The sequence below is a fragment of the Macaca mulatta genome, chromosome 2 (genome assembly GCF_049350105.2).
Source record: "Macaca mulatta isolate MMU2019108-1 chromosome 2, T2T-MMU8v2.0, whole genome shotgun sequence".
Taxonomy (NCBI): domain Eukaryota; kingdom Metazoa; phylum Chordata; class Mammalia; order Primates; family Cercopithecidae; genus Macaca; species Macaca mulatta.
In genome coordinates, this window is record NC_133407.1 from 35275481 (window position 1) to 35291340 (window position 15860).

The following is a 15860-nucleotide window of genomic DNA, read 5'->3' on the forward strand; positions in this document are numbered from 1 at the left end:
TGATTTGAAAAGCAACCACTGTTCAAATCAGAGGCTAAAAGTAATAGATTTTCAAAAGTTTCTAAAATCAGGGAACTGAGGACCAAAGATGTACAAGGTCCCAACCAAGGCTATGTGGCTGGCAAGATGGCAGGAAAGCATTAGAACCTTGGTCCAATTCATACTTTTCCCATTTTGTGAGATGATCTTTACCATGTTTATACCCACTTAATAGCCCTCTCCTCTTTTCTTTCAATGTTATTGCCTTTAGTGATCTCTTCTAGTACCATGGCTAGGAAAATATTTAAATGCTACAAACTTCAAATTCATATTTCTGATTCTGATACCACTCTGATCATCAAAAGTATGTACAGATAACTTGACCTCTTCACCTGGATGTCTAACAGGCATCTCAAACTTAATTTGCCCAAAACAGAACTCCATCCACCTCCCCTAACCAAACTTGTTCTACCCTTTGTCCTCTTTACTTAAATAAACCGCCCTCCACTTGGTTGCTCAATTCAAAAATCTAAGAGTCATGTTTAATCCTCTTTTTCCTTCACTCCACATCCAATCTATTAGCATGCCTCATTGGCCATAACTCTGAAAGATGTCCCCAGTCAACCCACTTCCATCGTCACCACTGCTCTCATCCCCTCTCACCTGGAGTTCTCCTAATCAGCCTCCTTGCTTCCCCTCCTGCTCACCTCCCACCCACTTCCTAACACTCAGAATGGTCTTTGAAAGCATGCATCATCAGGTCATGTCACTACCCACTTCAAACCCTCCAAAGGCTTCCCGGTGTGCTTAGAATCAATCCAAATGCTGAATCGTGGCCGTTAAGGCCCCATTGATCCAGTTCTTGACTACCTGGTTGACATCACTGCCTATCACTCTTCCTCTCACTGTCTCCACTTCAAACAAATAGATCTCTATTCCAGACCAGGTCTTTGCTCTTGCTGCTCTCTTAGCTCTGATGACCTTTCTCCAGATCTCTTTATGTACATTCCCTCCACTCAGATATACCTTTGCACATGCAGAACCCTCAGGAAGGCCTCTCTGACCATACACTCTTAAGTTCTCCTCCATCTCCTGCTCATTCTCTAGCACATCATTCTGCTTTGTTCACTTTATAGCAGTTAGCACTATATTTGTTCACTTGTTTATTGTCTCTCTCTCCAGCACCATATCTTCTCCCCAAAATGCTGGCTCATTTAGGTCATGGATGTCTCTCCATTATTGAGAAAAGAGGTTCACAAACTCTTTCTATAAAGGGCTTTGCAGGTCATATAGTCTCTGCTGCAACTACTCACTTCTGCCATTGTAGCATGAGAGCAGCCAAATGATATGTAAGCATATGAGCATGACTGTGTTCCCATAAAACTTGAATGAGCTAGATTCGGCCCACGGGCCATCGTTTTCCAGCCTCTTATCTACAAAAGTATTTGTCATGTAAATATTTTTGTCAAAAAAGTATTTACTACCCAATGAAGCAGGTATTACATGCATTTCACAGAAAGAGGAAACTAAACTCAAAGAAGGTGAGCAACTTATCCCAGTCACTCTGTAAATGCAGAATCTTCTGTCACAAAGTGTAAGATGATCTGATATCAAAGATATCAAAGATCTAAGATGATCTGATATCTTCTGTCACAAAGTCTAAGATGATCTGATACATTTTAGTAAGTATGTATCAAATGCATAAATGAATGAAAGATCTAAAAAACACTCTGGGAGAAAACACTAAAAATAGGAAAATAAACACTCAGTAGGATGGTTCTTGTATACATCTGGCAATAGCTTATTATTAACAGAGGCTCATTGTCTCTTATATACTTACCACTATAACTTAATATTTCTATTCCTCTGAGACTTACCAAAAAACTGAGAGTATGTTTTGTAATAAGATCGGATTGTTCAGTTGGACCCAAAGGTCTTGGGAGATCCTTATGAACCAACCCTACTGAAGGACACCTTCTCTGTTTAGACCAGACAAGGCCTGAATGTAGAAAGAATAGTGTGTCCCATTAGTCAGCTGATGATAATAATGACCCATGGTTTCTAAAAGATTTTTAGGGAATTACCCACCAATGTTTTCATCTGATTCTGCTACCCCTCCCCCCGCCACAAACTGTATTCTTAACCCTTTTCCACATCAATTTCCCCCATATAAATTTTATAAAGGATAAAAATTATTATTAAACACTATAATTTATCATGGGACTGCACCTGCCCAAGACAGGCTTACTCAACGACTGAAAAAAGATACACACACAACTGGAGACTTGAATTTGAGGTAAAGCACTTTCTGGTTTTAAAATGGGATTTCCAAAGTCCTGGATAGGGAGGAGGCTAAGATTTACCCCCGGGAGGGTACTACCCATCTTTGCCCTTTTAAGAATAACAAAGTGTACAGGCTCTTGAGATCACCCTCAGTCATAGTCCAGGATAACAAAGAGATGAGTTACTGCTGTCCGAAGAATGATTTCAGTCTCTTCAGCTCCACTGAAAGAATTCAGAATTCATTCTCTGTAGAAACAATGGTGTACTTGGTGCCTAGATTTTATTAAAATAGTGCTGAGATGCTGAACTTTGGGACATCAAATGTTGAGAAGGCATTTCTGGGCATTTCATCATCACTCCCAAGAAAACTCATTTCAAGAAGAAGGGGACTTTGAGGAATAAGCAAATGACCTCCAAATAAAAACCCTTAGGGCACAATGTGTTCAGAGAGGGGAGGAGGACACATTCAGATCCTCTAAGTGAGAGAGAAAGCAAAATGGGAATAAAGTGAGAAGAATCATTCCCTAATCATTTGGTGGTTGGTTTTTTGTTTTTGTTTTTGTTTTTGTTTTTCTGTCCCCTCTGAGCCATGGAAGATACTAGAGTTAATAAAAATTTTATAAACTAAAGAAAGCAACTTTATAATCTAAAAGAAAGCAACTTTCCCTCCTGTCTTTTGAATTCTTATTCCTGAAAGAATAGATAATGAATCAGGAGATGAGCAAAAATGTATCTTTTTCAAAGCTCCAGTCTTCCAAAAGTCTCTAAACTCAAATGAAACCTTTTTAAAGTAGTTTTGTAAAAGCTCAAGGTGTGCCTTTTCCAGAAAGCTGCTGATGAGCACCATCTACTGGGCATTACCCAAACTCTGTCATACATTGAGCAATGAAATTCAGGAATTGCACAATGACCTCTTGGCATATGAAAGAAAACAACTGGGAACCCAGGCAGCCTCTTGGATTCATCTGGAAATCTTGTCTTGGTCTTTGGCATACGTACTGAGATAGAGTTAGAGATTCCATTTCCAGGGGAAAAAAATGCAAAATGGGCCCCTCAGGAAACAAAGGTCCCCAGAACATCTGTGTAAGAGGCTTAGGGCAGGAATCTAACTGGGGAGGGTGTGCTGTCCAAGCCTCCCTCCCTCCTCCTCTCCTCGCCTTCAGGTAGATGGAAAGAAAGGTTCAGTCATCTGAGAGAATATCAGATTGTCCTTGAAAATTTTTCTCCTCCATTGACAAAGAAAAGGCATGAATGAATATTCAGTCTGATTAGATCTTCCACTTGACAATGACTGTCATTACTGGCTAACAAAATAATATACATTCTAGATGTGAAAACACAATGGCTGATGTTTCAAATTCTTAATACATTATAATTTGGTTGAATTGAGTGGCTAACAATGCCACAATCCTATGAGGTAAACAAAACGTTCATCTCTGGATTTCCTCACCTCAGAGCTAAGCATCTCCTGCCCATACAGTACTGAAGATTTTGCACTATCACTTCTGTTTTTCTCATAAATTCTTTATGAGGCTATTAGTCTCTAGGGTGCTCTTCTGAAATCAGAAGGAAATTTGGCTCACACACACACACAAAAGTTGCCATATAAAGGCAACTGCAAAATACAGTGGGAGGTTGGTGGAGGGTGGAGTTTCACAGAGAATGGGACAGCAACATGATGGAAAGAATATGAACTTGAATTTCAGTTCTACCACTTACTAGAAAGATGCCTTTGAACAAGTCTCAATTTCTGAATTGTCATTTGTAGCTCTGTAAAATGGGATCACATTATCTCACAAAGTTGTTATAATTAAAATGAGATCTTCTTTTCTAAGTCACCTGACATATATTAAGTGTGAAATCATTTTTCTTTCTCATTTTCTTTTTTATAAGGCTCTTGTAAATAGTAGATGTAAGAGTTCTTCCCAGGATGGCTCATCAGAATTCAGAGGGTTACCATTGCTGTTCATTCCAGGAAGGTGTGCAGTGTATTACTGCAGAGTCCGCTCGTGAAGTATGTATGAACTCTCTCCAAACTGGTGTTTTTACCCAAGAAACAAACCACTTCACTGTAGGTGCCTGTGAATCAAAAGGGAAGGTTTCCATGGTACTTTTGCATGTGCTAAATCTATACATCTGCATTTTTCAAGGGAAATTGCTGAAAAGATATTAAGAGAAAAACTTCCCTATACAGATATGTCAGAAATCCCCAAATGCCACCCTAACAAAATCGATATTTTTATGAAATTGACAAAAGTTTAAGAAGAGAGTTTTGTTTCTCCCACAGCTTTCCTTTCCTTGATTCATGAATTGCAACATCAAAGAACTTCAACCAGCAAATACACAAAACTGTTGTCACATTGATTGGTGGATGGTTAGATAAAGCAAATAATCTTGGCTTTTAGTATCAACATGTTGAGATTTCAATAGCAGTGAAACATTGTCCATTGTTCATTCACTTATTGATTCATAAAATACTTATTGAATGCCTAACTTGGGCCAGGCAGTGTTCCAGGTCCTGGGAATAAAACAATGAATACACAGGCAAATCATTCCTGCATTAATGGAGTTTAACAGTCTAGTGAGGAGAGAGATAATAAACATGTAAACAAAAAAAGATATAATTTCATGGAATAAATACTATGAGAAAATATAGCAAGATAATGCAGTTCCCTGGAAGTCAGCACTCAGACATTCTGAGACAATATTGCTTGAGCAGAAATCTGAAGGACAAAATAGAGCCATGAAAAAATTAGAAGACAGAGCAGTCAGCCAATTGGAATAGCAAATGCTAAGGCCATAAGGCAGAAGCCAGGTAAGCCTATTTAGGGGCAAAAAGAAAGCTACTATACCTGGGCAATAAGGTCAGAGAGGTTGTGGGCTGTGCTTCTCAAACCTGATTGTGAATAAAAATCACCTGGGGATCTTGTTAAAATGCAGAATCTAATGGGGGTGGGATGCTGAGACTCTACATTTCTAAAAAGCTACCAGGTGATGCTGACACTGCTAGTTCATAGAGCTCACTTTGAGTATCAAGGACATAGGGCTTTGCACACGCTGGGAAAATGAATTTCCTGCTAGTTGCAATAGAAGGCCACACTTATCTGATGCCTTTACACCTAGAAAGCCCTTCTCAGTTACACAACGGTCTCATTACCCTTTGGCATTTCCACATACCCACTACAAAACTAAGTACTTGGTAAATGCACCATAAATGCCTGCATTCAATGATAAAGCTAATGATCCAGACCCTGATTTGTAGTTTGCCTAGTATTAGAAAAAGTAACAAAAATAATGCTGTAATGGGGTGAAGCAAGAAATGGCGAGTGAATGGAAAGGCTTTAGATGGGCTTTGAATCATATTTCTGGGTTCAAATTTTACATTACCATCTACAAGATTTTTGTCAAATTGCTCAACTTCTCTGAGCCTTGATTTTCTCATTTAAAAATAGAAATTATATCCACTGCATCAGGGAAATGTGAAAATCACATGCAATAGTAAAGTGGAAGTTTCTTGCAATAGTAGATGCTCAATAAATGTTTATTCTCGTTTTCTCTTCTTCCCAAGGTCTACCTGACTGTCAACACCATGACATTTGTATCAAATAGCGTCATGAATCTGTGAATTTTGTAGAGCACAACTGATTTCCAAATCAGGAATTCAGGGCCCACATCCATGCGAAGCAACTGATTGTTCCTATAACACTTGCTTATTGTTGCTTTAAAGAAAACCTAGATTCTAGCCGTTGTTCTAAACTAACTTGCTGGACAATCTGTGGTAAGTCCCTTGTCCATCTATGGGCCTTAGTTCATCTGTTAAATGAAAGAGTTGGAGTAGATGGTCCTGCCCAACCTTCGCATCTTCTAACTGTGATTACCTTGGTGAGAGTTCTGACAGTGGACTTGTCTTCCAGAAAACATAGCAGGAGCCTTGTAGCTGAGATATTTGGGTGAAAGATTCAAATTCATGAAGAAGACAGGATGAAACCCTTGCATATCAACCTTGGCCAACAAATATCCTCATTCCCTTCTCTCCAATCGCATTATTCCAGGAACTAGAGTGCCAGAAATATTATCTCATTCTCACTGGATCTTTAATATTTTTAAAAGCAACTGACATCACAGGAAAAACTCAAGAATAAGACTTAATGGAATCAAATGTGCACTTCTCTGTTATTTTACTTTGTCACATAATAATGTTATAACCCTTTATTTTGAAAAATATCTTTGAGATGAAAACAAATCTATAAAAGTGCTAGTATTTTCAAAACTTGAAAAATTTTAAGCAGGATGTTCATGGTTTTATATCTGTTCTGGTCTTCAACCACCTACTCCTCCAATCCTCCCTTACCCCAGTTTGGGGTTTTAAAGTTTTTTATTCCTTTGCCTGCTTGGTTTCTATTATTGTTTTTACAATTAAATAAAATAAAAATTAAAACAACCCCAACAGCAAATATCTTCAGATGCTAGAGGATTACAACTCCTGAGAGGCTTAGGTTGAAAAATGAACTAATGCATCTTGTCTAAAGGTATATATTTGAGATAAATGGTTTTCCAATGAATACTTAGAAATAAGCAGAGAGTATTTCTTAAAAGGTCAGGTGCTTCACCTCAACAGAATGTTTTTCCACCTCTTTCAGAGGAGACCACTTACTTTCAGATATATCAACAAAAGTTCTCCTTCCCTTAGACCTAGCCAAACTGAAGAATCTCTTTATAGCTTTGTTTACTCTCTGCCTTTTAGAGTTTTGCTGTTTGCCTTCTTTATCCTGATGCTTTGAAGTCTTGAAGTATTGAATAAATGGAGCAAAGATCTAAGAACCAAGTAATGGAGACACACAGTTCAGTTTCAGAGAGCTCACGGCAGCCACAGAACACACGATGATTAAGAGATTAAATTACGTGTACCAAAGGTAGACGCTAAGTCCTCCAAATTATATGTGTTTCCCAGATCCATGGGTCTACAGAGCTGGCAAAGGAGCAGGTGCTGCTTACCCAAAACACTGGCTCCTTTAGCATCATCTGTGCTCTTTCCCGGCCAAGGGCACCTATAATTACCTCCCATAAGCTGAACCCTCAACCCTGCCTTGCTCCACACGTACTGACTGCTGAAAATTGTATTGGCAATTAATTTGTCAGGAAAATGCTAGGGGATGTTAACACTGGTAATTTTATACCATAGATATTCAAATTAAACCTCGAGCCTGCGTATTTTCAGTGTCAAATTGTAGCATAGTTGCAGAAAAAGAGAGAAACAAAACTTCCTCCTGCTATCTCCTGACTAGAGGCGAAAAAGAATGTTCCACGTGGATGTGATAACCTTGGCTCCATTTCTAGGCTTCACTTGGGAACATTAACAACAAAACACACTAATTATGGGTGATACCTTTTGTACTCCTCTTTGAGTGAAAGGAGATGGGGTGGGTGATTCTGTATCATTCCTCAAGTGACAAGAATCATTTTAATAACCAGTAGTTTCAGATACCAATAACTTGTAGAAGCCCACTCCAATTCTGCACCTGATTTTCCTAAGATTACTGTAGTTTATAGACCCTTGGTCAATCGACAGCCATGAAAATAACATAGGACAAAAGACCACCGGCATAACACCAAACAGAAAGTTCCCAAACTATCTCATGTACACAAGGAAAGCCTCTGGAACATTGGAGGTGAATCAAAGTGAAGAACCTAAAGCTTCAGATTCTCCTGGGACTATTGTTTTAAAAATTCATTTTGTTAACTATTTTGAAAGACGAAAACTAACATTGATAGCCTACTTCAGGTGAAAAATTATGCATACATTACATCATTTAATCTTCATATCACACTCATTAGGACCCAGGTGCAGGGGTCATGCCTATAATCAAAATGATTTGGCAGGCTGAGGCAAGGGGACAACTTGAGGCCAGGAGTTTGAGACCAGCCTGGGCAACCATAGCAAGATCCTCATCTGTAAAAAAAAAAAAAAAAAAAAAAAAAAATATATATATATACACGAACTTAGCTGGGCATGGTGGTACATGCCTGTACTCCCAGTAACTCAGCAGGCTGAGATGGGAGAATTGCTTGAGCGCAGAAGTTGGAGATAGAAGTAAGCTATGGGCCGGGTGCGGTGGCTCAAGCCTGTAATCCCAGCACTTTCGGAGGTCGAGACAGGTGGATCACGAGGTCAGGAGATCGAGACCATCCTGGCTAACACGGTGAAACCCCGTCTCTACTAAGAAATACAAAAAACTAGCCGGGCAAGGTGGCGGGCGCCTGTAGTCCCAGCTACTCGGGAGGCTGAGGCCGGAGAATGGCGTGAACCCGGGAGGCGGAGCTTGCAGTGAGCTGAGATCCGGCCACTGCACTCCAGCCTGGGCTACAGAGTGAGACTCCGTCTCAAAAAAAAAAAAAAAAAAAAGAAGTAAGCTATGATCAGGCCCTTGCCCTCGAGCCTAGTGACAGAGTAAGATCATATATACACACACACACACACATACACATATATACACACACACACACACACACATATATGAAGATGCCTGCTAGCTGCTCCCACAGAGAAGAAACAAACGTGAGTAAACACTGGCTCTTCAAGTGGATATTCTAAGAGATCACATTGCGATTCACCAAAGAAGCATGGGACCCACAGAGAACAAAGAAGAACAAAGTGAATGATGAGAACCGCTGGGGATCCACACTGTCCCCACAAGCCCTTTGCAATCCTGGGCACAGGAGAACTCCCCTGACCTATCCAGGCCACCAGACCAACACTAAGAACCATCTGGAGTCCGTGCAGAGACATCTCTGAAGCCCACAGGGAGCCCCACAAGCACTGGATTCTGGAGCAGTCTGACACCAGCTGTCAATGTGCTGCCAACAAGGGAAGACAGGCAAGACAGGCTCTTTTGCAAGCCGGTAGGACAGCTGCTACAGCCACAGTACTGAGGAGCAGACCAACTGCAGACCCCACCTCTGCTGCTCCTCACCAGGCGGGGACCACCAGCTGAGGCTCCCAGCACAGCGGCCCCTGCCTGAATACTGCAGAAAGTTGCAGCTCTGGGGTCCTGTGGGATGGAACTCCAAGAAATATAACTGAAAAACCCTCTGTCCCCGCCCCTGTTGCCCTCAGGTTGAGGTGGAAACAAAGAGACTGAATGATTTCACACATCTCCAACAAGGATACCACTGCCCAGATATGAAGAACTGGGCAGACTGCACACCCTACAACTCCCTGCCTCTGCTTGCCACCTTCTGGTACCCAGTACAAGCACCCTGCCTCCACACGAGCATTTCAGCTGCAGCCCAGAGTCCTGAAATCCCTACCCCCACAGGCTTATGCTCTCCCCTCGGGTTCTTACCACCCAAGCATTCTGCCTGCCCCTGCCTGAGAGTTCATCCAGTGACCCAGGGACCAGCCTGCCCCTCTCCATCGCAGTCAGCACCAGGACCCTGGGCTAGCCTGATCTGGCTCCAGACCCTTCAGGACTCATACACACTGTTCAGCAGACCATCTAGGGGCCTGGAAACTGAGGAACTACCTACCTTATTCAAATTCTGCTGGCACCTAACCACTTCTCACACAAGCCCAAAGGCGTAGTCCCCGCCTTTACACAAAGCAGCAGTGCTGTCACATCAGAGAACAGCCCTGCCATAAAGCTATTTGTATCAGGCTGAGTGATGAAGTTGCCCCAAACCACTTTAATGGAAAGTCACAAAAGAGGCATTTTCTGAGGCTCTCAGCCACATTGGTCTAGACACAGACTACAGTGTGTATCTGAATGAGGAGTCATCAGCCCTGGAACAGGGGCATAATAGGAAAATAGACCATGTTCCTACCTATCAAAGATGAGGAGTCCATGCAGACCCCTCACCAACCACTTGCCCCGCCCCAAAGATCTCAGTGCTTTTCACCAGGAGCTCCTCCCAGCCACCTTTGACAGGGCTGGTGCCTGCACTCACCATAGGGGTATTCGTGGGCAAGTCAAAGGCTCCAACTCTGCCTAGCTGTGTCTCTCCACCTCCACAGAACAAGAAGCACAGGGTACCAAGCACTCTACTGTCCAGTCCATCACCTAAAACAACAGAGAGCACCTCACTGTAAACAAAAACCATGTACATACCCATCTGTTTGTGCAGCAACTGGCTCATACCTGTCAGCACCATCTACTGGTCTGTAAGTTGAATCACACAGCCCAATATAAAACCTGCCCACAAAAGTGCATAGGGTTATAGAAGCAAAGCTAAAAGACGTTACCCAACATACTCTACAGTCACATCCTCTAGGGAAGGAGAGAAATGGAAAAATATAGAGAGAAAGAGAAAAATTCTACCAGCATGAAAATAAATACAAGAATTAGTAGCACCAGACTCTCCAGATGAGAAGGAACCAGTGTAAGAATTCTGGCACCATGAAAAATCTGAACATTGTGAAACCACCAAAGGATCACATTAGCTGTTCAGCAATGATCCTTGACCAAAATGGAAATTCAGAAATAATAAACAATTCAAACCATGGAGCAAGGATGCTCAACAAGAGCCAAGACTAAGTTGAAAATCAACACAAAGAAACTTCTAAAGAAATCCAGGAAATGAAGAAAGAGATAAACATCTTAAAAAGAAATCAATCAGAGCTTCTGGAACCACTTAAGGAATTTTAAAATACAACTGAAAGCTTTATCAATAGACTAGGTCAAGCAGAAGAAAGACTGTCAGAGCTTGAAGACTATTCTTTTGAACTAATCCAGTCACACAAAAATAAAGAAAAAACAATTAAAAAGAGCCGTCTTCAGACACCACCGGAAGCAAGGAAGGTGCTGTGTAATCAGTAAGGAGCAGAGGCATTTGGAACTGCTAAAATGCCATATTACCTTGGTGAGAATCAGCGGAAGACCAAAGAAGATGAGAAGGATGACAAGCCCATCTAAGTTCTGGATGAGGCGGATATTGCCTTGCTGAAAACTTATGGTCAGAGCACTTACTCTAGGCAGATCAAGCAAGTTGAAGATGGCATTCAGTAACTTCTCAAGAAAATTAATGAGCTCCCTGGTATTAAAGAATTTGACACTGGCCTGGCCCCACCAGCACTCTGGAATTTGGCTGCAGATAAGCAGACACTCCAGAGTAAACAGCCTTTACGGGTTGCCAGGTGTACAAAGATAATCAATGCTGATTCAGAGGACCCAAAATACACTGTCAGTGTAAAGCAGTTTGCCAAGTTTGTGGTGGACTTTAGTGATCAGGTGGCACCCACTGACATTGAAGAAGGGATAAGAGTAGGTGTGGACAGAAATAAGTATCAAATTCACATTCCATTGCCTCTAGCCTCAGATTGACCCAACAGTTATCATGATGCACGTGGAGGAAAAATCTGATGTCACATACAGTGATGTTGGTGACTGTAAGGAATAGATTGAGAAATTGCGAGAAGTAGTCGAAACCCCATTACTTCATCCAGAGAGGTTTGTGAATCTTGGCATTGAGCCTCCCAAGGGCATGCTGCTCTTTAATCCACCCAGTACATGAAGACACTCTGTGTGCAGGCAGTTGCTAATCAGACTGATGCGTGCTTCATTCGAGTTATTGGATCTGAGCTTGTACAGAAATATGTCAGTGAGGGGGCTCAAAAGGTTCATGAGCTCTTTGAAATGGCCAGACAAAAAAAAAGCCTGCCTTATCTTCTTTGATGAAATTGATGCTATTGGAGGGACTCGGTTTGATGTTGGTGCTGGAGGTGACAATGAAGTGCAGAGAACAATGTTGGAACTGATCAATCAGCTTGATGGTTTTGATCCTCGAGGCAATATTAAAGTGCTGATGGCCACTAACAGACCTGATAATTTGGATCCAGCACTGATGAGGTCAGGGAGATTAGATAGAAAAATTGAATTTAACTTGCCCGATCTAGAGGGTCGGACCCACATCTTTAAGATTCACGCTCATTCAATGAGTATTGAAAGATATATCAGATTTGAATTGTTAGCATGACTGTGTCCAAATGGCACTGGTGCTGAGAATGAAGCGTCTGCACAGAAGCTGGTATGTTTGCCATCAGAGCATGGGAAAAATTGCTACTGAGAAGGATTTCTTGGAAGCTGTAAATAAGGTCATTAAGTCTTATGCCAAATTCAGTGCTACTCCTCGCTACATGACATACAACTGAACCTTGAAGGCTTTCAATTTAAAACTTTTAATTGGAATCCTAACCTTATATAGACTTGTTAATAACCACTTCACAAAAAAAAAAAAAAATGGTTTCAAAATTGAAAAAAAAGAACAGTCTTCAAGAAGTATGGGATTATGTAATGGGATTATGCACATCTATGAATTATTGGCACTCCTGAGAGAGGAGAAAACATAAACAACCTAGAAAACATATTTGAGGGAATAATTCAAGAAAATTCCCTAATCTTGCTACAGAGGTAGACATCCAGACACAAGAAATCAAGAGAGCACCTGCAAGATACGATACAAAATTAACATCACGTTTCTCAAAGAGCCTGTAGTCCCAGCTACTCGGGAGGCTGAGGCAGGAGAATGGTGGGAACCCGGGAGGCGGAGCTTGCAGTGAGCCGAGATCGCGCCACTGCACCCCAGCCTGGGCGCCAGAGCGAGACTCCGCCTCAAAAAAAAAAAAAAAAAAAAAAAAAAAAAAAAAAAAAAAAAACAGAGCTACCATTTGAACCATGATCTATATACCCAAAGGAATATGGATTGTTATACCAAAAAAATACACGCACTTGTATGCTCATTGCCACACTATTTACAATAGCAAAATCATGGAATCAACACACGTGTCCATCAATGGTGGATTGGATAAAGAAAATGTGGTACATACACACCATGGAATACTATGCAGCTATAAAAAAGAACAAAATTATGTTCTTGACAGCAACAGGGATGCAGTTGGAAGCTATCATCCTAAGCAAATTAATGCAAGAGCAGAAAACCAAATACTGCATGTTCTCACTTATAAGTGGGAGCTTAACATTGGGTACACATGGGAATGATAGACACTTAGGACTACTGGAAGGGGGATGGAGGTAGTGGGGGCAAGGCCTGAAAATATACCTACTGGGTACTATGCTCGCTACCTGGGTAACAAGATAAATTGTACTCCAAATCTCAGCATTACACTATATGCTCATGAAATAAACCTGCACGTGTACCCTCTGAATCTGAAATAAAAGTATATCTAATATATATGTGTCATCATCTTTTTACAGAAACTGAGGTTTATGGATTAAGTAACTATATGACTCAGCCAGTATCCATTATTTGTATAATTCAAACTCAAGTCTTCTGGGCTTTTCCCTATTCCAAAATAATCAAATTTCTGTCAAGAACCCCTTAGGGTAGAGAGGAGGACACACGGAATGGGTTAGCATATGAAACTCTTAATGATGTTTAAACTCTTTAAACTCTTTAACTTCTAATCTACTATATGTTGATTAAATACATGATATATTTCAAAGATATATACACCAAGACCTTGGAATGTTCATAAGTGCTGTTGGGACTAATGAAATCTAGATGCATATAAGTTTTACTGAACTCATAGCATCTTATTATTCCATGTTTTTCCATCAGGGGATACCAAAAGTATAATATTATCACATGGATAGATGAATATTTTTGCCATTAGGGGTCATTCTCAAGAACTACCACTGTTTGCCATACAGCTTCCTGAATCTACTCTTTAACACGTAATGCAAGCTGAGCACCACAGAATTAAATTTTTGTACCATGTGGCTCACTTACATGACAAATGAAAGCCATGATACGTGAGTTTAGGCTCAAGAGAGAAATACTTCACCTGAGCATGGCGACCATTTTGCAAATTATGACCTAAGAAATATGAGGGATTTGATTTTAAAAATCATATTCTTAGATATCGCCTCAGACCTATTAAGTCAAACTCTCTGGAGATGGGGACCACAGAATCGTATTTTTTAAAACTCCCTAGGAAATTCTGTTACCCATAAAGTCTGAGACTCACCAGTGAAAATGGATACCATGAATAAGTACTGACTATATAATACTGCATTTAAATAAGATTCAAATTATTAGCATAAAAGTACATAGGATATAAGGCCTTGGACGTAGGGGTTCTTGTCCCTGAAGAAAAGAAACTATGAACTGCTAACATGTTATTAGCCAAGCGGGATTTTTTTTCCCTATACTGAGATGTGAGGATGCTCTTCCAGACCAAATTTAAGATTTTTTTAATAAATTCTCTCTCTCCTACTTAATATAGCATAGCACAAACATCATTCATTAATATTGATATAGCCTCTGTCCTTATTGTTACTGTTTGTTGCATTTCATTTCATTTGTTTTCACATTCAGACATTCATTCCTTGACATACGTTGAAAATTGGATATGAGAGTTTATCCTGGTGAGTCTGTGAAGATAACTGTTGTCATGAAAAACGAATTGTCCTTAGAAGCTGATAAGAAAATGGAAACCTCAGTGTGATGAACAGAAAGATTCTGAGTCCACACCTAAGCCTAGACCAAGAGAATAGAGTAGTGGAATTGATAATGGGCAAGGTGGCAGCGAAGTGCCAGGCACTTGCTATTCTGCCTCTTAGAAGTTCAATATTTGCAGTGGAAATGTGTTCCAGGTTACACAGAACTCAAAGTCAGAATTCCGGAAATTTCTCCTTCATATCTGACATTAATGTAAGAGAAGCAGAATCCAAAGAGGACAAATTTCCAAAGCTACATAACTACTTGACAAAGCATACCAATGCTAGAACAATTTCACACCCATAAAATGTCTCACAATGTGACAAGTTTCCTTTAACTTTAGTCATATCTGTTACATAGCTTCTAGAAAGAAAGTTGAGAAAATTCCACCATGCCAAATCGGCAGGCAGTTCTCCTGAGCAGTATGTCATGATGCCGTACCCCTGTATCAAGTTGACCCACAAACCATCAAAAAATAATCTGTAATAGTCCAACCCCAAAGGAACCAAACCAGATAATGACTGATTTTGCTCTCTTAAGCAGAAATGCATTTCCAGAAAAGGTGGGGAGAAGGGGAGATTATCTGGGATAAAGTCAGCCCTGTGAAACAGGACAGACGGAGTCAATGCCACACGTTGTGATGTGCTTTCTTCCCTGGAACCTACTGAGTTGAGGGCTGGAGTATAGGCCTACAGGAGGGTGGTTATAGATTCTCCTTCCCAAATGCACTTTGAAATGCATCTTCATTGAGCTGGTAATTAAAGAACTGCATTTCTCCTGATGGACACATAGACATGTTCGCAGCTTTATAGATCTCTCACATCTCTAACAGTTAGATACCATTCCACTACTCCAGACAACTGGGACTAAAAGGCAAATTAGCATCATAAGCATTTCAGCACCTTCCTTCTCTTAGAACCACTAGATAGTGCCCTTTCATTTCTCTGCTATTTCCTTTTAATGGTTTTAAATGGATTTCTTAAAATACAAATCCTGTACAGAATGTTCCTCCAATCTGTAGGGATAAACACCATTGGTGCCCATAAAGAAATTGATGCTCCATACAAGCAGCTTAATCGGAATCATCCTAGAGTGTAGGCATTGCCTACAGATGATTGCAGAAAGAAAGGGAATGAAAGCAGAGT

At 40.6% G+C, this 15860-nt stretch overlaps 1 pseudogene; it reads left to right on the top strand.

Annotated features, from left to right (window-relative positions):
• Positions 1-11034: 11034 nt before the first annotated feature.
• LOC719215 (26S proteasome regulatory subunit 7 pseudogene) lies at positions 11035-12406 on the top strand (annotated as a pseudogene).
• Positions 12407-15860: the final 3454 nt, after the last annotated feature.